This window comes from Herpailurus yagouaroundi, unplaced genomic scaffold (assembly GCF_014898765.1).
Source record: "Herpailurus yagouaroundi ecotype Mexico unplaced genomic scaffold, PumYag 199, whole genome shotgun sequence".
Lineage (NCBI taxonomy): Eukaryota > Metazoa > Chordata > Mammalia > Carnivora > Felidae > Herpailurus > Herpailurus yagouaroundi.
The window spans coordinates 18,137,355-18,160,297 of NW_024412430.1; the positions used below are offsets into that span (position 1 = coordinate 18,137,355).

The 22,943-nt window shown below is 45.4% G+C and overlaps 1 long non-coding RNA gene across 1 annotated transcript in view; it reads right to left on the minus strand.

Moving 5' to 3' along the window:
• Positions 1-20,993, minus strand: part of LOC121013720 (uncharacterized) — a 34,769-nt gene extending 13,776 nt beyond the window's left edge. Inside the window, exons 1-2 of the long non-coding RNA XR_005782880.1 lie at positions 20,439-20,993; positions 19,956-20,059 (exon numbers count right to left, since the gene is read on the minus strand). This is a non-coding gene — a long non-coding RNA (uncharacterized LOC121013720). The remainder of the gene's footprint in view (positions 1-19,955; positions 20,060-20,438) is intronic.
• Between the last annotated feature and the right edge of the window lie 1,950 nt (positions 20,994-22,943).

Below are 22,943 nucleotides of genomic sequence, written 5' to 3' on the forward strand. Positions count from 1 at the left end.
GTGGACATAACACGGGGCGCCATCAGAGAAAACCGGGTTCCAGTCCTACCTGGGAAGCTATAGGAGAGGTGGGTGACCAGAGGAGGTCACCGAGAAAGAGGCGCGTCAAGAGAAAACAGGAGAGCGCTTGGGAGGCAGGGCGCATGCGCAAGGTATTTCGCTGTTTCCAGAAGGGCAGGGGACAGAAAGGCTGTTGAGAAGGGCAGCTGGGGAAGGCGGCGGGAGAATACGGGGCCGGCAAGACCCTGGGAGACTGACTCTCCACGGGCACCATGGCCAGAGCATATGTGAACGTTGAACTCTCGCCCCAAACCTGCAGTCACCGCCAGGAGGCCAGCCCTTGGTCTCTAATAACTGGCCCAGCAAGGGAGCCGGACTTGTAACTCTGTATACACCGCGGGAAGCCAAACAATACCTTCTGAAACGATGAGGCCAAAATGGCCAGGAGTTAACTGTTAACTGGCAGCTTTCCTAGCTCGGGTCCTACTTTCCAGCCTAGGACCAGCCACAGACAGCCAAATGCGCTCCCCGAACCCCCATCCCCAGGATGCGCCCCGCCAGTTAGCCGCCTCCAGGTTCCCCCAGCCCACTGCTTCTGCCCAGGGCACACCCGAACCTTCCTTTTCGTCCCACTAGAAAGTTTTCCCCCTCCGCCCTTCTGCCTCTGAGTCTGTGCCAGAGGCAAGCGATGGTGGCTGACTCCCTTGATTTCGCGAGCTCAGGATCGACAGCCTCTCCTCGTTTTGGTGGTGTTCGTTTGCATCCACAGCACGATGGGCAGATGTTTCTAGAAGGCAAGAGTGTTTAACCGGGTGCATCACTAGGGGCGGGCTGAGGGAGAAATGTGCTTGGCAGAGGAGGGCCATCAGTGACCGTGTCACTTCCCAGGAGTGCTGGGACACAAGCCAGATTTGAATAAGGTAAAGAATTAAGAGGGGGTGAAAAAGGGGTGCCCGGGAGGCTCGGTCGGTTGAGCGGCTGACTCTTGGTTTCTGCTCAGGTCACGCTCTCAACGGCGTGTGGGTTCGAGCCCTGCATCGGGCTCTGCGCTGACAGTGCGGAGCCTGCTCGGGATTCTCTCTCTCCCTCTCGCTCCATCCCTCCCCCACTCGCGCTGTCTCTGTCTCTCTCAAAATAAATAAATAGAAAAAAAAGCAATCCGAGGGCGTGAGGAAGTTGCCCCAGCAAACACGGGCGATTATTTCGTAAAAATTCTACTGAGACAGAGGAAGAGAATTTGGACAGGAAAGGAGTGGAAATATACGGTTTTATGACGGACTTTTTAAAACGGTCCTGGAACATGTCTGTTGTGCTGGGAAGAACCCAGTTTACAGAGGAGCCTCAGTGACGCCAGAAAGAGTGCAACTGATCAGAGACAGGAAGTCAAGAGGGCAGGAGACTGAGAGCAGGGGTGCCAGGCAAGGCCTGTCTTCGACAGGAGGAGGGGACTTTATCCCCTGAAGGGACGGAAGAGGCATGCAGTTGGCAGGAAGTAGGTGGCTCGTGGAGGGAAGAGAGAATCCTTCCAAAGGCGTCCACTTTCTTCATTAGGTAGGAAGGAAAGCCACCACCAGCGGAGGGGAGGGGGGGGGCGGGGCGGGGGGGGGGGCCCAAACTGTCCCATCACTGAGCAAGCAGCCTACGGGGAAGTGTCACATGTCTGTGTCTCGTGAGGGACCAAAATCTCAAAGTGAGTCTGGCAAGTCCGGTGACTAGATGTGCTCCTGCTGTTGTGTTCACAGGAAGGTTTCCGCTGGTGTTGGGTGGGGTTCGGTCTAGAAGGATCTGCACCGTGGAGGGTCTGTGCGTGGCGCCTGTCACAGGGTGGAGTCTGACCCGAACGAGGAGGAAACTCAAGGCAAGAATTGGCAGAAACCAGCTGCGAAGGGCTGCCTCTGGCTTCCCAGTGACCTAGGAAAACGTGGGGTGGGCTGCTGAATTGAGCTGGAGGGACAGAAAGTCTAGACTGTTGTTGAATAAGGAGGCGTCGGTGCTCCCAGCCCCAAGGGGGGGGGGGGGGCACACACGGGAAGCTGGCGGAGGTGAGCAAATCTGAGGATGGGGAAGTGCACAGCCACAACCACCTGCGAGTGTAGAACACCACCAGCTGTGTAGCACGTGTCGGCTGGCCTCAGCTTCCCAAACTCGGGGGTGCAGGAAATGTTACGGCATCTTGCGTGTTTTTATTTCCGGTAAATCCGCTCAGGTGACATTCCAGACTCGGGCGGCAGGCAGATGAAACCCTCATCGTTCTCGTCCCTCCTGGATCCAGGGTCACACCAAGTCTCCAGCGGCCCCTGTGCGGGGTCCCGGCAAGTCCCGTCCACACGCAGCCCCCGCAGGTGCCTCAAAAGGCCACCCTCCTTTTGAGACCTTGTCACCTTCCTGGGCACTGCCGTCTCCTGCCCCTCTTTCTCTCTTGCCCTCAAACAAACCAGAATCGCTCTTGGAGACTGGCGTCAGGCTTCTCGTCTTGGAGGAAGCCCGATGGAGAGCCACAGGCAAGGAATTACGGAGCTGGGTGGCGAGAATAAAATGAGAGAGGAGGGGGGACGATGTGGGCGGAAGAAGCAAGATTTAATGTTTCCATAAATTATTCTGGGAGAATTCCAAAATTATTCTCGGTGTTTGTGATGGTATCTGCCATATTCTGAGTATAGTAAGCATATTCCAAAATGTAAATTGACATCTGTTGAAATAAGCGAGTAAGTGCGTCTCAAGTCTCATTATGACTTTTCAGATGCCTGTACAAAAATCTGAGCACACAATGGCGACATAATCAAATATTACTATTTATTTTATTTATTCATTATTTTGGGTTCAAAAGTCGTTAGAGGGTAATTGTCTTTCCTACCGACAAATTAACAGAAGAAAACAAAAAGGAAAACGTGATTCACTTTAAGCTTGCATTTCGCTTTAGGATTTAGAGGTAATTACAACGTATCCATTCAATCAAAGGGAGCCCCCCACCAAGGGCGGGGCAGGGGGGGCAGTGGGTAAGGAACAGGCAGCAGCATGGTAATTACAAAAACAAAAGCTATTCTCGTGGTGGTGTTTTTATTGGACCGAATAAAAATCCACAAAACCTAGAAACTGAAAGGCAATTTCATTCACAGGAGGTGTCCGACTCCCCCTGTCCCCATCTTCATAGATTCCTGGGGTTAAAAATCCTCCTTTCCCGTCCTTTATACAGAATTAGGCTAAGACTGTGAATAAAAAGCCTGCTGTCAGTACTCGATTGTGGATTGCACCTCTAAAAGGGGTTCCTTTGCGACTCCGTCTGAGCGCTGCCCTGTCCCCCAGCAGTGGTTTGGGGGGATTCTGGTAACTGCCAGGAGCTCCGGGAGATCCTGCCTACCGCATGTCCTGGGACCAGATTCGTGACAGGTGAACAGATCATAACTACAGGGGTTTAAGCTGTGCCCCCGCCATCCTGGAAAATAAAACCAAACATTGTAAAAATGCATATGGCGCCAACATTGGAGAGAGGCTTTGCAGAGGAGGTCAAGGGCGCTACCAGGGCCCCTGAGCAGGGAGGAGTCTGGGAGAGCCAGTCTGAGCCCTACAGACTCCCGGTCCCATTCTGCCTGTGCTGCTCACAATCGCCAGGTGAAACTCTTGGAAACTTAGCTTCCTTTTTATTGGAAGAATTTTAAGCACGGAGAACAATCTAGATTTTCCCTTGATTGAACACATACTTTCTGTTCACCTCTAATCCCACTGATCATTGGTTCATGTGTTGGCCTGATTTTATTAACTTGATTTTATTTATTTGAATAGATTTGTTAACAAATTATATTTCAATGAGTGTTAAAATATTCACACAGGGGCACCTGGGCGGCTCAGTTGGTTGAGCGTTCGACTCTCGGTTTTGGCTCAGGTCGTGATCTAGTGGTTCACGGGATCGAGCTCCTCGTCGGGCTCTGTGCTGACGGCTCAGAGCTTGGTTGGGGTTCTCTCTCTCTCCTCTTTCTCTGCCCCTCCCTCTACATGCTCACTCTCTGTCTCTTTCTCTCTCTCTCTCTCAAAATAAATATTTAAAAATTTTAATATTCATATAAAAATAATAAAGGTAACAAATACTTGTGATGCTACCCAGAACCCCAAAAGCAAAATAGCTGTCAGTGTATTTTTCCCTCATAATGCCCCCCTTTTATCAATAGAGACACCGTCTAAATAACTTATTGTTGGTTCGTAACTCTCCTGGGAGCTGGTGAATCTGAGCCTGACTCCTGTACAGAGAGGGCAGGGAGAAACCAAAGAAAGAGGCAAGTTACTCTAGTTGGAAGGTGGCAGCTTTAAAAAGCAAAGGGAACTTACATACAAGGCGGGTCTTGGGCAGAAGTGGGATGAATGGGGGCACCTGGGTGGCTCACCTGGTTAAGCGTCCGACTTCAGCTCAGGTCATGATCTCATGGTTCGTGGGTTCAAGCCCTGTGGCTGACAGCTTAGAGCCTGGAGCCTCCTTTGGATTCTGTGTCTCCCTCTCCCTCTGCCTCTCTCTCTCTCTCTCTCTCTCTCTCTCTCTCTCTCTCAAAAATAAATAAACATTAAAAAAAAGAAGTGGCTGAATGGATCCCCAAATCTTAAACATTTACAAAGGGACCCTCACTGGGATCAGTCACATATACAATGCAGGTGTTCTCAACACCACATCACTGTCTCAAGGCCATGTCCTTGGAGCCTCTGGGAGTGGGAAAGGCAAGCAGAACCCACATTCCAAGGGCGGAGAGGGGTGAGGAGCCTCCGACTGCCAGGGTCCAGCTCACAGGTCAGGCAGCAGGCGCGGCTTTTCGATGACGATGTTTCCCAACGCTTATTCTTTGACTGTGTTTGCTCTTGAACTCTCTAAAAAGGATATTACAATGAATGTTGTCTGACTTTTTTTCACTCAGCAATATTTTATTATGTTCTCTCCGCATCGTCCTGCAGAACCGTAGCACATTTATTTTCACAGGTGTGTCAATATCCATCGTGAGGATATCTACAATCTGATGATCCATGTGCATTCAGGCATTCGGGTGATGTCACTCTTTTTCTTATCGCAAACCTTCCTTTATATCTCTTCGTTTTTCTTGCATACCTAGGAATCGTTAGCGTCAAAGGTGTAATAAAGAGTCTGGCCCCGTTTTTTGACGTTTGAGGCTTTCACGTCTCACTCGTGCATCTTCCCCTCTGTGCCCCTATCTGGACAAGTCGATAAGACATGCCAGTTCCCCTCCTTTGGTGCGGGTGAGAGATCTGGGCCACGAGCTAGGATCTCCATCTGAACCCCAGCCCCGAGCCCTACCCATCATAAAACCTCCAAGCCGGTTTTGGACCAGCTTGGGAAGTCTTCCTTGCTTTCCCCCGAAAGTCTCACATAGAAATATAAACCTTTTCATACCCTCTTGGGGGTGGTGGTGGTGTGTGTGTGTGTGTGTGTGTGTGTGTGTCATCATTTTTGACAACAGAACCAAACTTTGGGTGGAAATCAATCCCGTTTCTGCAGATGACTGAACACAGTCCACGCTGCAACAGAATACTTAGACAGCGCTCACCGCCGCTTGGGGGCTTTACCCTCTTGTCCGGCTATGCTGAGCGGCTCGGTTGCCTCCCGGCGAGCGTGCTTTTTGCCCAGAGCCGCTGCTCGCTGGCAACGTTTCCCTTAGGGCAGTACTGGTTTGTCCTGCCTTTGCTGAGTCCTCCCGAGCCTCTGTTACAGATTTAACTGAAAGAAGTCAGAGCTTTCAACAGACACTTGGGGACAGGAGTCACGGTCCTGAGCCCGGACTGGAGGTGGCAATTGCAACACTCCCAGAAGCCAGTGGCTTCACTAGGTCCTTCCCTTTCCTGCTATTGGCTGTGTCTAATCCTGATCCTCAGGGTTAGAGGAAAAACACTCATGGCACCCCATGTGGTACAGCATAGGAGTTCATGACACCATTGTCATGGTGTGACACTGATTTGAGGGTCTCTGGAGGAAGAAACTTATAAGAAGCACGGTTTATGCCCTGAAGCATGGAAAGAAAGAAAGAAAGAAAGGAAGAAAGAAAGAAAGAAAGAAAGAAAGAAGAAGGAAAGAAAGAAAGAAAGAAAGAAGAAGGAAAGAAAGAAAGAAAGAAAGAAAGAAAGAAAGAAAGAAGAAGGAAAGAAAGAAAGAAAGAAAGAAAGAAAAAAGAAGGAAAGAAAGAAAGAAAGAAAGAAAAGGAAGGAAGGAAGGAAGGAAGGAAGGAAAGAAAGGGAGGAAGAAAGGGGAGGGGAGGGGGGAGGAAGGTAGAGAGAAAGGAGGGAGTGGGAAGAGAAAAAAAGAAGGAAGGGGGAGAGGGGGAGAAAAGAGAGAAGGAGAAAAAGAAAGAAACCTGGACGCAGAGGGAAGAAACAAAAGAACTAATACAGAAGTCCACAATTTGGCCCAACTGGAAACCCAAAACATACTGGAAGGATTCACACAGTAAATAGGTCAATAAATGCTGATCGGGGCCCTTGGTCGACTCAGTGGGTTAAGCGTCCAACTTCAGCTCAGGGCAAGATCTCACGGTTCGTGAGTTTGAGCCCTGCGTGGGGCTCTCTGCTGTCAGCACAGGGGAGCCTGCTTCGGATCCTCTGACACGCCCCCCCCCCCCCCCCGCCCCTCTTCTGCTCTCACTCTCTCAAAAATAAAAATAAAAAACAGTGAAAGCGACAACAAAAAGTTGTACCCTTTGACCGACATCCCCCCCCATTCCCCCCCCCCCACATCTGCAAACCACCATTCTGCTGTTTCTGTGGCTCTGATTTTTTTTAGATTCCACATGAACAGTAAATCATACAGTGTTTGCCTTTCTGCGCTGACTTATTGCACTTAGCATAATGCCCCCAAGGTCTATGCGCATCGTTACAAGAGGCAGGATTTCCTCAGGGTCGTTGTGGTTGGTTGGTTTTTTGTTTTCAATATTGTCTGATCTTTGCTTTTGTTGCTTGCATGTTCATCAGGGTTTTTTTTCCTGCAGAACTTCCTTCCCTACTTTGTCTTTTTATTTCCATATCCGTTTTGCAATCTTATTACCAAGTTATTTGAAAAATTCTACAAAATTTTCTTGAAGTTGCCCCAAACCCACAGATCACATTAGGAGAACTGACATCATAAAAACATAAGACTTCGTATCTGTGAGCATGGGCTTACCTTCACCGTTAAGTTTTACACATATTTCACTCAATTTTTTACTGTTTTCCACATTCAAGGTGGGTGGCACAGTATTGCTGGACTTCTTCCCAGGTGCTTTCTTTTATTTTAAGTTTATTTTTTATTTATTTTGAGAGAGAGAGAGAGAGAGAGAGAGAGAGAGAGAAAGCACAAGTGGGGGAGGGGCAGAGAGAGAGAGGGAGAGAGATAAGAGATAATGACAACCACCGCGGTGCCCAACACAGGGCTCGAACTCACAAACCACAAGATCGTGACCTAAACTGAAAACGAGAGTCAGACGCTTAACCAGCTGAGCCCCCCAGGCGCCCCCCAGCAGGAGCTAATTTTAGTTGTAAATGGTGGATCACTCAAAACACCATGTGTTCTCATCCTTACTGCTGTATAGAAATGCTATTGATATACATGTATTAATCACATACTCTATTTCTACAAACTCTGTTTTTTCAATCTTAGTATTTTCAACTCTGAAGTACCTATTTTACATGGCTCTTCCAAAACTAAAGTGAAGATGGGGCGCCCAGGGGGCTCAGTGGGTTAAGCTCCAACTTCGGCTCACGTCATGATCTCTCAATTCCTGAGTTCAAGCCCCATGCCAGGCCCTGTGCTAACAGCTCAGAGCCCGGAGCCTGCTTCAGATTCCGTGTTTCCCTCTCTCTCTGCTCCTCCCCAGCTCGTGCTCTGTCTCTCTCTCTCTCAAATATAAACAAACATTGAAAAAAAGTTAAAACTAAAGTGAAGAAAACCGGTATAAATTCTGTAGCTTTGTAGGGGTCCTGGATTAAATCTTAGTTTGCACGGCCTTTCCTTCTCTCAGAGACCCGCCCCTCGGTTAATGCCGAATGGGTTTAGGAATCCAGGGCTCTGGAGAGACTCTCAATGAAGTATTCTCTCTTCCAAGGTGAGAAAAATACAGCAGAAAGTGTGTGCCCTATTGCCTATGACCCTCATATTCTGTAGGGTCAGGTGAACTTCAGAAGTCTTTGTGCCTGAGCGATGTACTTTGGACGGCCCCAAACCAGGTGAGCCTCTGCGAGCAGCCAGTCCCAAACCCCACAGTGACTTCAGGGGAACAGCTTTCTCCTGCAGCTCAGCAGCTCGGCCTCACGCACTGTCCCACCCACACTTGCCGACAATGACTGTTTGCACCGTGTCCTTATTCCATTATTTCACACTCACGAAACACATAAAGCAACCAAAAAATCAAGAGAGTGCATAAATGAAAAAGCTGTTACTTTGCCATAATAGATTTCTCGGAACCAAAGCAAGATAACAGTAAAAGGAACAGTTTTACTTCAGTGTTAGGTTTCTTACAAAGAAATTCTGGGGGCGCCTGGGTGGCTCAGTCGGTTAAGCGTCTGACTTCAGCGCAGGTCATGATCTCGCGGTTTGTGGGTTCCAGCCCCGCGTCGGGCTCTGTGCCGACAGCTCGGAGCCTGGAGCCTGCTTCGGATTCTGTGCCTCCCTCTCTCTCTGCCCCTCCCCTGCTCATGCTCTGTCTCTCTGTCTCAAAAATAAATAAAACATTAAAAAATTTTTTTAAAAAAGAAATTCTGCATTACTGGATGTGAGGATAAATTGCATAAAAGTGAGGCATAAGTCAGAGTACAAGGGTGAGATTTTAGGAGTTACACCCTCAAATTTGTCTAATTCATCATATGGATATTGAAGACCAGAATATAGATTTTTTTTCATTATTTTGAAGCTATTCTTTCTTCCAAAGCTAAACTTATTGATCATAATGTCAGTATCTTCAGTGTAACAGTCAGTTAACTATAGATTATTAATAAATATGAATTATTTTGTTGATTAAGATCCATGGTTAACAGGGTGTCTTCCCGAAGAAAGTCCTTCCTCACATGTGAAAATATGAATGGTCACTCCTCTGTAAATATGATATTAGGAATCAGTATTATTTAAATTAATAAAAGTTAATATGGAATTGGTTGGCTTTCAAAGGCTAGTGATACTAAAAAATATTTTCAAACTACGGAGATAGTTTTAATTAAACGAACAGAAAAACACTGCTTTACCTCATGTAGAAACAATTCAAAGAAAAGCTGTTTTTCCGAAGGTTATTTATTCATAAGAGTGAGAGAGTGAGAGAGAGAGAGAGAGAGAGAGAGAGAGAGAGAGAGAGACTGCGCGAGCACATGCGTGCATGAATGGGGGAGAGGCAGAGAGACAGGGAGAGAGAGAAGCCCAAGCAGACTCCACTCCCAACGGGGGGCTCGATCTCACAACACTGAGATCATGACTTGAGCCGAAATCCATAGTCAGACGCTTAACTGACTGAGCCACCCAGGCTCCCCCAAAGAACAGCTTGTTATATTACATTCAAAACTTTAATTATAAATACCAGTTTGGTATCTATTTCTACAATTATCATATAATATATATGCATGTATTTTTTTTATTTTTCAGAAATAGAGTGACACTCTAGAATTTCAAGAATCCAATGAAGTTCCATCAATCTAAGATTGTACCATTTTGGGCAATGAACACATTTGCCAATGTGCAAGGCAGTAAGACACTTTTCGTAGCTCTTATCACCAGTTTCCTTCTCCAAAAAAAAACAAGTCTTTAGCTTATTGTCTATTTTTCTACGTAGAAAATATATATACAAGAAATAGCATGTATATACATATATACATATATATATGCACATACATATATATATACATATATATATATACACATACATATATATATACTTATATATAGAGAGAGAGAGAGAGAACACATTTATTGCACCTGATGAACCAGTATTAACACATTATTGTTGCCATGGTTGACAGTAGGGTTCATTCTTTGTGTTGTGTATTCTACAGGCTTGACACACGTCCACCATGACAGACACAGGATACTTCCATTGCCTTCCAGCCCCTATGCCTCACCCCTGCAACCACTGATTCTTCCACCAGCTTTTCCCAGAATGCCCTAGAGTTGAAATCATTCGGTACGGGGCCTCTTCAGATTGTTTCTCATACTTTGTGATATGCTTTTAAGTTTCCTCCTCCGTGTGTTTTTGTGACCTACCAGCTCACGTCTTTAGTCTGCTGACTCACATTCCATCGCCTGGATATGTATGTGTCCACTGACCCACGGAGGACGTCGCGACTGCTTCTGAGTTTGACAAGTATAAAACAAAGCTGTTATAAGCATTCACGTGCAGGTTTTGTGCAACAGAAGCCTTCCACACCTTTGGGTACAATTGGTGGATGATATGGTAAGCGTATGTGGATTTTGTAAGAAATTGCCAAACTGTCTTCCCTAGAGGTGGCGCCATTTTGCATTCCCACCAGCCGTAAGTGAGCGTTCTTGCTCCGCAAGAACGTGTGGTATTATCAGGGTTCTGGATTTTACATAATTCTGTTAGGCGTGTGGTGACATCTCACCGCTGATTTAATTTACAATCCCCTAGTGACATACGATGTTAAGCATCTTGTCATAAGCTTATTTGTCATCTGTGTATCTTCTCTAGTGAGGTGTCTCTTCAGATTTTTTTTTCGCCCAGTTTTAATTGGTTGTTGAGGGTTAAAGATTGTTTGTATATTTGGGGGGCACCGGCGTGCCTCAGACGGTTAGGCATCCAAGTCTTGGTTTCCGGCTCAGGTCGTGACCTCATGGTTTATGAGTTGGAGCCCGCCGTCTGTGCTGACAGTGGGGAGCCTGCTTGGGATTCTCTCTCTCCCTCTCTCTCTCTGTGCCTGTCCTGCTCATGCTCACTCTCTCTCTCTCTCTCTCTCTCTCTGCCCCTCCTCTGCTTATGCTCACTCTCTCTCCCTTTGAAAACAAATAAATAAATTTTTTTAAATGTTGTAAAAAAAAGATTCTTCCTATATTTTGGATATCAACCCTTTATCGGGCACATGTTTTCGCAAATATTTTTTCCCAGACTATGGCTTGACTTTTCATTCTATTAACAGTGTCTTTCTCAGAGCAGGAGTACTTAATTTTCGTAAAGTTCCATTGCATTTTATATTGAATTCTTGGATCTGTTTTTTAAAATATTTATTTATTTATTTATTTTTGAGAGCGAGAGAGAGAGAGAGAGAGAGAGAGAGAGCAAGGAGGGGCAGAGAGAAAGAAGAGAGAAGGAATCCTAAGCAGGCTCCACACTGTCAGCGCAGAGCCCCATGCGGGGCTTGATCCCACACACCATGAGATCATGACCTGAGCTGAATCAAGAGTCGGGTGTTTAACTGAGCCCCCCAGGCACCCCCATGAGTCAATATATGTGAAAGGTGTGAAGTTTTTGTCTACATCTCTTTCTTGCATGGCGATATCCATTTGCTCCAGCACCAAAGGTCACACGGGGAAATGGACAGTCTGTCTAGCCCTCTATCTATTAAAGAATTTGAATCAATACTTAGTATCTGACAAACAGAAAACACGAGGGCCAGATGGGTTCGTTGGTGAATTTTACCAAACATTTTAGGGGAAAAAATTACGCTTATTTTCTAAAATCTTTTCCAAAAACATAGAACAAAAATGCATACGTCTTAATACATTTTATGAGGTCAGTATCACCCTAGTATCAAAAACACAGAGGGGTGCCTGCGTGGCTCAGTCGGTTAAGCGCTCAACACTTGACTTTGGCTCAGGTCGTGATCCCAGGGTCATGAGATTGAGTCCTGCATCGGGCCCTGCGCTGAGTGTGGAGCCTGCTGAAGATTCTCTCTGTTCCTCTCCCTCTGCCCCTCCCCCACTTGTACCCACATGTGCACTCTCTCTTTTTTTTTTTTTAATGTTTATTTATTTTTGAGACAGAGAGAGACAGAGCATGAACCAGGGAGGGTCAGAGAGAGAGGGAGACACAGAATCGGAAGTAGGCTCCAGGCTCTGAGCTGTCAGCACAGAGCCCGACGTGGGGTTCAAACTCATGGACCGCGAGATCATGACCTGAGCCGAAGTCGGACGCTTAACCGACTGAGCCACCCAGGTGCCCCTCGCTCTCTCTTTCTTTTAAAAAAATAGATATATAAAGTCTTACAACACAAGAAAAATTCGGACAGATATCTTTAATGGATATGGACACCAAAGTCCTCAATAAACTAGTAGCAAATCATATCCAACAAGATATGAAAAGAATTCTATACCAGGCCCAAGAGGGATTTATTCCAGGTATGCAAGACTGGTTCAATGTTAGAAAGCCAATTAGTGAAATTTGTCATCTCAACAGGCTAAAGTAGAAAAACGATATGATCACATCAGAAGATGCAGAAAGAGAATCTGACAAAACGCATCATTTATTCACGGCGAAAACTTGCAGCAACGTAGAAATAGAGAGAACTATTGAATTCGGTAACGAGCATTTACCAAAAGTCCGCATCAAACATAATCCTTACTGGTAACAAACTAGAGGCCTCCCGCTAAGGTCAGGGACAAGGCAACCACCTCCCCTGTCGCCCCTCCTTTTCAACCTTGTCTGGAAGTCACAGCCAATACAACTAGAAAGAAAAGGGCATAAAACGTAAATAGATTGGAAGGGGAGAAATAAACTGTCTTCGTTCCCAGATGACAAGATCATCTATGCAGAAAATCTTATAGAATCAACAAAAAATTCTGGTAACCCAAAAACACTTACGGCAAGATTGCAGGATATATTTTCACATACAAAAGTTGATTGCTTTCCTATATACCAGCATTGTATACTTGGGCTTTAAATTAAAAACAAGGTATCATTTACATTAGCACCAAAAGAATGAAATAGCTGGGCATAAATCTAACAAACTAGGTACAAGATATACATGATTAAAAGCCACACACCTCTGACAAAGGCACAAAAGGGTGTTTAAATACATGGAGAGAGAGTTCATTCTCCTTTTATAGGAAGATCAAAAATTGTTAAGGTGTCATATCTTCCCAACTTGATCTACCGACTCAATGAATCCAAATCAAGACCCCGGCAAGTTATTTTCTGGATATTGACAAACGTATTCCAAAGTTCATAAAAAAACAGAGTAGCCAACATAATAGTGAGGGAGAAGAACAAGGCTGGAGGCTTGCCACCACCCATCATCAACACTTACTATAAAATTACAGTCATTAAGGCCATGTGATATTGGCAAAAGAAGAGACAAATAGATCAATGGAACTGAATAGAGAGCCCAGAAATAGAACCATACAAATACAGTCAACTGATCTTTGACAAAGGAGCAAAGGCAATTCTGCCTTTCACAAAAATTAACTCAAAAAGGATCACACACACAAAGCTCTTTAACAGAGGAGAAAAATCTAGGTCACCCAGGGCCGGGCAATGACTTCTTTAGACACAATACTAAAAGCACAATTCTCGAATGAAAAAAATTGATAACTTGGATTTCACTAAATTAAAAACTTCCGGGAAACCACAGACTAGTGGGAATGCAAAATGGTACAGCCACTTTGACGTGTGTTTTTTTTTTTTTAATTTTTTTATTTTTGAGACAGAGAGAGACAGAGCATGAATGGGGGAGGGTCAGAGAGAGAGGGAGACCACAGAATCCAGAACAGGTTCCAGGCTCTGAGCTGTCAGCGCAGAGCCCGACGCGGGACTCGAACTCACGGACCGTGAGATCATGACCTGAGCCGAAGCCAGACGCTTAATCGACTGAGCCACCCAGGCGCCCCGAAATGGTACAGCCACTTTGGAAGACAGTGTGTCAGTTTCTTACAAAATTAAACATATTCCAATTATACGATCCACCAATCACACTCCTCTGTATGTACCTTCCGTAGATGAATGGATAAACCAATGTGTTATATTCAGACAACAGAATCCTATTCCACAATAATAAAAAAAAAAAAAAAGAGCTATCAAGTGAGAAAAAAAAAGACAGAGGAACCCTAAAAGCATATTGCTAAGTGTAAGAAGCCTGTCTGAAAAGGCTACATATTATATTCTTCCAGCCATATGGCATTGCAGAAAAAAGCAAAACTATGAAGACAGTAAAAAGATCAGTGGTTTCCAGGGGCTAAGAGCAAGGGAAGGAGGGATGAACAGATAGATTGCAAGAATTTTTAGGACAGTCAAACTACTCTGGGGGCGCCTGGCTGACTCGGTGGGTTAAGCATCCGAGTCTTGGTGGTCAGCTCTGGTCATGATCTCACGGTCCATGGGTTCGAGCCTGAAGTCGGGCTTTTCACTGGCAGCCTAGAGCCTGGTTGGGATTCTCTCTCTCTCCCTCTGCCTTTTCCCTGCTCTCTCTCTCTCTCTCTCTCTCTCTCTCTCAATCTCTCTCCCTTTCAAAATAAATAAATAAACTTTTTTTTTTAAAAAGAAACTACGCTGTATGAGACTGCAATGGTGAATACATGACGTTATACATTTGTCAAAACCCATAGAATGTACAACACAAAGAGTGAACCCTGATGTAAATTTCAATTAACATTGTGTTTCAGTATTGACTCATCAATTGTAACAGACGTACCACTAATACAACACGTCAGTAACAGAGAAAAGGGGACGAGGGTGTTGCAAGGCTGAAGTGAGTGTATGGGAAGTCTGTCCATTCTGCTCAATATTTCTATAAACCCAAAACTGCTCAAAAAATAAAATTCTTAAATTCAAATAATAGTGGCAGAGAGCTGGAGATTTATATCAAAGTGCTGATTCATGAAGGTTTCAGAGGCTTGAACAAAGTGAATTAGTGGGGGCTTAGGCTCGGGTCTTGAGATGGTAGGGTGACCACCCAAGGGTACCGGATTCCTTTCTGGGGTGATGAAAATGTCCTGAAATTAACGGGGGGGGGGTTGGTTGCAAACTCTGTGAATGTGCCAGAAACTACCGAATTGTGCACTGTAAGTGGTACACTGGGCGATATGTGAATTATACCTCAATACAGCTGGTAAAATAAATTGAAAGTCCTAGATCTATGTTACAAAGTTCAACGAACAGCATTTAATAGTTTGCCTCTTGCCACAGTGCACGTTCTAAGGTCTTAACATCTGCCTTCTTACCAGAAAGTCAATAATGTTTAAAAGTATAAAACTCCAGAGTGAACATCAATGTTTTACAGATTTCGGTGAAGGTTTCGAGAATCACAGGTGTAAGAGGCAAGAGCCCTTAAAACATTTTCCTTCCTCTCCTTCCCTTTCCTTCCCCGGACTGTTAGAACCAGATTTTCAAATGTCATTATTGATGATGTGGAAATTGTTTACAATGTTAATTTGGGGTGAAGTTTTGAGCATTTGTTTTTGAAGAGAAACAATTACTGTATCCCCACCCCCCCCCCACACTCGGGCAGAGAGCACATCCTCCTTCAACAGGCTACCAGCTCAGCCCAGGGCCCCCCTTCAAAGAAGGGAGTACAAAAGATAGAGCCAGCACAAACATCCATTATTGCCATCAGCTCAGTAACAGCGGTGGCTTTGTCATCAGAAGCAATGGGAAGAATGAAAAAGGAGATGATCGTTCAGATTACAGGGATTCACAAAATAAGCTTTGTCTTACTGTGGAGGACTTGCCGAGAAGAGAGATTAGATATTAGAAAGAAGAAACGTGAGAGCAACAGAGAGAGGAAGAAGGTTTGGAAAATGAATTCTCCCAATTACTTTATGTGGTTGTTTAATTTTGGGGTGTGTATCTGACAATTTGCACAGAACTGCATTCTCTTACGTGACTGAAATTGAATGAGCGTGATTACTTTAGGCTGAGGCTATCTTATAAAAGATTCTCAGAGCTAAAACTGATAATATGATTACTTGCTGGTTATTTTTAAATATCATGTGGGAATCTAACTTTTTTTCGTATCTATTCCTAGTTTATTATTTTTTAATTTATTTGAATCCAAGTTAGTTAACATATAGTGAAATAATGGTCTCAGGAATGGAACTTAGTGATTCGTCACTTACATACAGCACCTGCTGCTCATCCAGACAATGCCCATCCCCCATGTAGCCCCTCCCCCCTCCCCCCTTCCCTCCAGCAACCCCCAGTTTGTTCTCTGCATTGAAGAGTGTCTTATGGTTTGTCTCCCTCTCTGTTTTTATCTTATTTTTCCTTCCCGTCCCCTGTGTTCATCTGTTGTGTTTGTTAAGTTCCACGTAGGACTGAAATCGTATGATATTTGCCTTTCTCTGACTTATTTCGCTTAGCATAATACATTCTAGTTCCATCCATATCACTGCAAATGCAAGATTTCATTCTTTTTGGTGACTGAGTAATATTCCATTTCACACACACACACACACACACACACACACACACACACACATATACATATATCTTCTTTATCCATTCATCAGTCTATGGACATTTGGGCTCTTTCCATAGTTTGGCTATTGTTGATAGCGCTGCTATAAACATTAGGGTACATTGTGTCCCTTCGAACTAGCATTTTTGTATCCTTTTGATAAATACCTAGTAGTGCAATTGCTGGGTCATAGGGTAACTCTATTTTTAATTTTTCTTAATTTTTTAAAACATTTATTCATTTTTGAGAGACAGAGAAACAAAGCGTGAGTGCGGGGGGGGGGGGGGGGGCAGAGAGAGAAGGAGACACAGAATCCGAAGCAGGCTCCAGGCTCCGAGCTGTCAGCACAGAGCCCGACGCGGGGCTCGAACCCACAGACCGCGAGATCATGACCTGAGCTGAAGTCGGACGCTCAACCGACTGAGCCACCCAGGCGCCCCATCTATTTTTAATTTTTTGAGGAACCTCCATACTGTTCTCCAGGGTGGCTGCACCAGTTTGCCTTCCCACCAGCAGTGCAAAAGGGTTCCCCTTTCTCCGCATCCTCACCAACGCCTGTTGTTTCCTGAGTTCTTAATTTTAACCTGGGAATCTAACGTAATAGGGATGTTTAGACAGCTGGTATTTCGAGGTGATTCATATGCTTTCTACCATAGTTTCCAGCCCAAGCTCACTCTCATCTCACCAAATGAAGATCGCATGTCAGTGTACTTTTCAGCCTTGTAGGACACCCCCACCCTCGTGTTGGGGATTAAATCTTAGATCCTGGGGGACTGGATCTAAACTTGAGGAGTCCCATATAGATGGTTTGAGGGTATCGGTCAATTACCTGTTTGAATTTAAGAGACTAAAAGAGACAGTGGTAGTAATGTCACAAGGAGAGGACACCCATTTGTGACACCTCTCCCATGTACATTCTGCAGGTGTGACTTCACTGTAACTTTATGACGAGGGCATTTAACCACCTGACAATAAAAACCTGTGCCGTTATAAATTCTAGACATAGTCTCCAAATGTATTACTCCAGAAACATTTGGATAAGCAATTGAATTTCAAAGGCACCTTTCTTAAAGCTTTCTTATTACATATGCATATAGATCAATTATTTACGTTCTGGAAGGGTTGGAGAAATTTCTGCATATAGGCGCCTACTTTATTATTATTATTTTTGTGTGTGTGGACATGTTAGAAGAAACACTGCAGGCTAAAACTGACAGTGCTTGTGCATGGAAAGTCTAAATGGGGCAAAATACAGTGTTTTATATCTTATAATCTATGAAAACTGCAAGGACGTAACTGGAAGGTTACCTCAATGCTAACTCAATGATGTTTGTAGCACATTGACCATTACCTATTAGCATATATTTTAAGAACGTTGACTCACATAGGAAGTATCTCCAGGCAAAAGATGTGTACGTAATGTTTCAGAGAATAGAATGAAAGTATTTTCATAATATATGTATGGCACTTGTTAGCCAAAATCCATTTCTGAACCTTTATTTTAGTCATCAGACTCAGTAAAAAGATATGTCCATGTAAAGTCAATAAGGCTCAACTCTTAACATGTATGCGTATCTGTGTAGAAGAAATACAGGTGAAATAAACCATATTCAATTATTTAAATTTGTGTTTCATCCCATAAATTGGACTGCACTGCATTATGTAATATTCCGTAAGTACTAAGTTAATACCAAAGATTGGGCAATTTTTTTTTTTATCTAGATGATACGACTGGCCAGAAGGAATGACCTGAATTATTACAAACATTGCAAAAAAAGAAAGATTATTTATAAAGCCTTTTTCACCTGAAGCGTAGATCTTATGATCTGGATAGACCTTTATTTTTTTATTTTATTTTTTTTTTAATTTTTTTTTCCATCGTTTATTTATTTTTGGGACAGAGAGAGACAGAGCATGAACGGGCGAGGGGCAGAGAGAGAGGGAGACACAGAATCGGAAACAGGCTCCAGGCTCTGAGCCATCAGCCCAGAGCCCGACGCGGGGCTCGAACTCACGGACCGCGAGATCGTGACCTGGCTGAAGTCGGACGCTTAACCGACTGCGCCACCCAGGCGCCCCGATAGACCTTTATTTAACATGTATATGGTTTCCTGATTTCCTCTGAAAAAACAGATATGAAATTCCTCAAAGGAAAAGAAAAGGGGAAAAAAAAAGGAAAGAGCAAAAACAAGAAGCAAATTTATTCAGTTTACGTTAGTCCTCGTTTTCCGAGATCTTACTTAATTTGAAATCAATTTGAAATCTGTCGTAATATGTACCTCTTAATTAGGCAGAAGCAATTAGACAAATAATGTTTCAAGCATAGGTATGCCCAGCCACTCTGGTAATTCTATTTAAAGATGCATTAAGACAATAGGCTGTGATTCCTGAATAGAATTTAATGCAAGGAGTTCTGGTTAACAAAAAGGTCACTTCTCAAAGCCTGTGACTGATATTATACACGTGAATTTAAAACGTGGCATATCATCTTTGGATCTAATTTTGCATCAATGTTTGCAAGCCTAATATTGCAACTGTTAGACCCAGAAACATATAATGGGAGGAAATAAGTCTATCTTCAAGTGGAATTTTTAAAAATTTTAGTTACAAAAAAAAAAAAAGTACAGGCATGTAGTTTAGAAAGTCAAATGGCGCTAAGAGGTTCACTCTGACAATTATCTTTGACACCAGGTGTGCGACTTTGGAGTCATTTAACCTCGCGGCGTGTCGGTTCCTCATCTGCAAAATGGGGATAATAATGTGTCAATATTATGTCCCTATGAGTATAAAGATGCTGTGAGTATCCAAGGAGCTGGTAGGTAAGAGACTAAGGACTAAAATAAAATAAAATAAAGTGACCTTCTTGATTTCTCTAAATAGGCTCCATCCTTCTTGGAACAGACTTTGAGTTCCTACTCTCAATTAAATGTAGTCTGTTTGGAGGGAAGCATATGATCCATGTTCACATTTAGTTGCAGTTAAAATTTCAAAATTTGGAACGCGTCCGCGTGCTGTCTTTTTCTCATCCTCCTTCAAAGAATATGGAATTCATGTTTCCCCGAGGGTTTGACAGAAAACCCTCAGAACATCTTCCGTATCTGAATCGTAAGCATCTTTCAGAACTGAGTCTGAATTTACAACTGGGTTAGGCTTGTATCTTTCCATCCCGGGACGTAGTTCTGAGAACTGCTTCCGTTTCGTGGCTTCTCATAAACCTGTGTTCCTCTAGAATTTATAAAGATATGGAAATATACCTTGTGGCGGAACTATTTCACACCCTAGGCCTAGGAGGTGGTCCCTCTTGCTGGGAGGAGTGTATGGATTCATCTTTGCCCCAGAGTCTCACTGGCTCAGCTCATGGGGGCTCCGGGATCCTACTCACATATCCTGACTTTCTCTGCAGCAGGTAGCACGGTGCCTCTCCTTAGGAGAACACATCTGGGGACATTCGTCAGAGCCAGGCCGGTGGGTGGGTACCGAACAGTCCAAAAAGAACAGGCACAGCCTCCCAAAATTCATACGCATTCTTATAGACAGAATTAGAGACACTTCAAACGTTGGGGGTTAACAGTGTAGTTATCTTCTGAACGGTAAAGAGTGCCGCACTGACTTACCAAAAGCAGGAAGTCTCCAGTCTCTGCTTCCTGTCCCAGGGCTAGGGTCGCTGGGCCCCACCCAGTTCTCTCCTCCAAGATGGTCACAGGCACAGCTCCCTCTTCTGAAACCCACAGAGTAACAGTGAATGTACCCATCCATAAGGAAGTCTACATGAACATTTCGCAAAGCAAGGGAGGGGGAAGGGAAGTTAGCTCCGGAGCGTGGAAGGAAATTCAGTGTCAGCATGTACTTCGGCAAAGTCCTGGCATCGTGACGCCCTTCGGCCACTCTCTGCTCTCTGCACGCTTTGCTTTGCTCTCAGGCAGCACTCAGCTCGTTGGCTTCTTTCCCCGCTATCGTGACCCAGACTTTCATTTCAGAGGAATCTGAGACCTTAATATTAACCAGATGTAGAATGTAGGGAGGCAAGACACAGGATGCCTTGATAATCGGGATGAATTCCTCCTGCCCATCCCATAACCCTTTCCCCCCCAACTTACCCAGTGATTTGCAGTGACTGGTATCCCAGGAGGCAGTCGGGGCTTCAATGCAGGGGGAGCACTGTTGCGTTTGCGGGTGGAAGCAAGCAGCCCTCACCCCGGGGGTCCGACAGTTTCTAAATCCAGGGTCCCCAACTCGGGGGCAGGAAGAAAAGGGTTTGTGAGCAGATCATTAAATGGTTCATAAGTGAAAGCGATCGCTAGTTCGAGTCCTAACCTGCTCCTGTAAAACAATACGCCAGGGAATCGGTCAGGATGCAACCCAGGGCACCGACAGACAGCCGGACGGGCCACTGCCCCCCGCACTCGGGAGAACAGCGGCCTTCACCACGATGAAGTCCAGCCGCTCCTTTGTCTTTGCCCCACTTGGTCCCGATCGTGTCTCGAGTTGGAGGATGGCATCGGCCGAGTCCGAGGCTTATGCCTTCTAGCTGGTGGCCGTCAGCAGCTCCCAGAAGGGGACTCTGCCTCCTTCATCCACGATCGGCATGAAGTCAAGCCTCCAGAATGCAACAGCCGATCCCGCAGTTGACACGTCCGTTCCTTGCTCCCCAGCGGCTCGCAGCAGCAAGTCGGGACCCCCTGAGAGCTTCCGGTCATGCGCCGTCAATGTTCTTTTCAGTGGCCGGAAGTGGGCCCCGCGGGGCTCACGTGGTTCATTCCCCGCAGAACCGTCCTGATGATCGCGCCTCGAGGACGCGTGAATGCCACCCCTTCTGGTTATCCGGGGCCTGTTGCAAAAGCGGAATCGTTACAGGGGCCTCGTCTCTGACACGCGGCATAGAAAACGCAGGTGGAGGCAGCGCTGTGCGTTTTCCCCGCCAGCGGTCCAGGGATGGGGCGTGTGCTCACCGGGAAGCGCTTTACTGGCCGGCCACGGGTAGGGATTTTAGGGACAGCATCCAAAATAGGAATAGTAATCCTCCCCCAGAGGAGGTCTGGCGGGGTTTGCTTGTTTTCTTCTTCAGCTGCTTTTGAAGTCATTTCTCCTCCCCCTCGGGAACCGGTGGGATAGAATCATCACGCATGTAAGCTGAACGGGCTGCTGGCCAAGCCGGTAATGACACAGATGACAGATGAGGGAGTAGCCTCGGGGACCAGCTGTCCCGGCCGGGGGCTCGTCCCAGACCTGGTCCCCAGGCCCGGCCGCAGGCCCACGCTCATCGAGTGCCCGCCACTTGGCCAACGTCGCATTGGGTTTTACAGGGAAATAGTGGCCACATTTCCCACCCTCTTGCAGGAGGTATTGCCTTAATTTTGATAGTGAGAATGCATTAAAACAACCTTTTTTAAAAATTGATTTATTTTGAGAGAGACAGAGACAGCACCCTGGGGGTAGGGAGGGGAGAGAGAGAGTGAGAGAGAGAGAGAGAAAGGGGGGGAGAGAATCCCAAGCAGGCTCTGCACTGTCAGACTGGAGCCCAATGTGGGGCTCGAACTCATGAATCCATGAGATCACGACCTGAGCCGAATCCAAGAGTTGGAGACACTTAACCGTCTGAGCCACCCAGGTGTCCCTACAAGAACCCTTTTCAAGTAAATCTTTCCCCATGTAAATATGAACATGTGAATGGTTTTGGTCTGGTACACTCGATAACATGCAACTAAGAGGATGAAGGAGTACAATCAAATTAGAAGAGAAAAAAACAACCACTCTCTCCTTCCTTGGTAAAATTGTGTCTCAGAATAACCGGGCTTACGAAAGCTCGAAATACAAAGGCTCCTGATGAAAAAAATATGTGATTGGGAGAGCTCCAATTAGACACTTTCTAAAATATTTCTCTTTCTTCTGACTAGAGTATTTTAAGCTGCAGAGAAGCTCGTTAGCTGGAATGGGACTCATTGAGGACTGATCCTTCAGAGACAGTGCGGAGCCAGCCTGCCAACAGGCACGTGTGCGGGGGACGCATGCAAGGTAGGCTCTCTGTGTCCCAACGTCTGGCAGAAACCTCACACCCAGGCGTGAAGGCAGTGGGTGAGGACAGAGGGCGCCAAGGGGGGAAGGACAGAGGATGGCTCTCAGGGAAGATCGCGGGTCCGGGGCCAAATAGTCTTGGACTTGGCCAGTCCCCAGTTCCGGGCGAACTTGGAAATGTCACCAGATCTCTTCAGAGTGTCCCAGAAAATGTCTCTGCGCGAAGGCTAAATTCTCCGCCAGCTCCACAACTCTGTTCGTCATTGAATTCGTTTGCTGCAGTTTACTGTGTAAACCTTTTATAGTCCTCTTTAAATTTCAGGAGCATTGGACTTGTCACTGATCTGGACATCAGAGCTCTAGAAAATGGCTTAAATTAATGAAAAATTCCATATAGCCCAATGTCGCGTGTCTTAAGAGACTGCCTTCCTGTCCTGACGTTACTCGTTGATTACTAGATTTATCTGCACATGGCTAACCTATCTCAAAAGTGAGCAAATATTATTCAGCAGAGTAATATTTCTAATACAGTGTGTCAAAAGTTACATTAAATTCTCCCTGAAATATAGTCCCCTTACAAAAACTGTGCT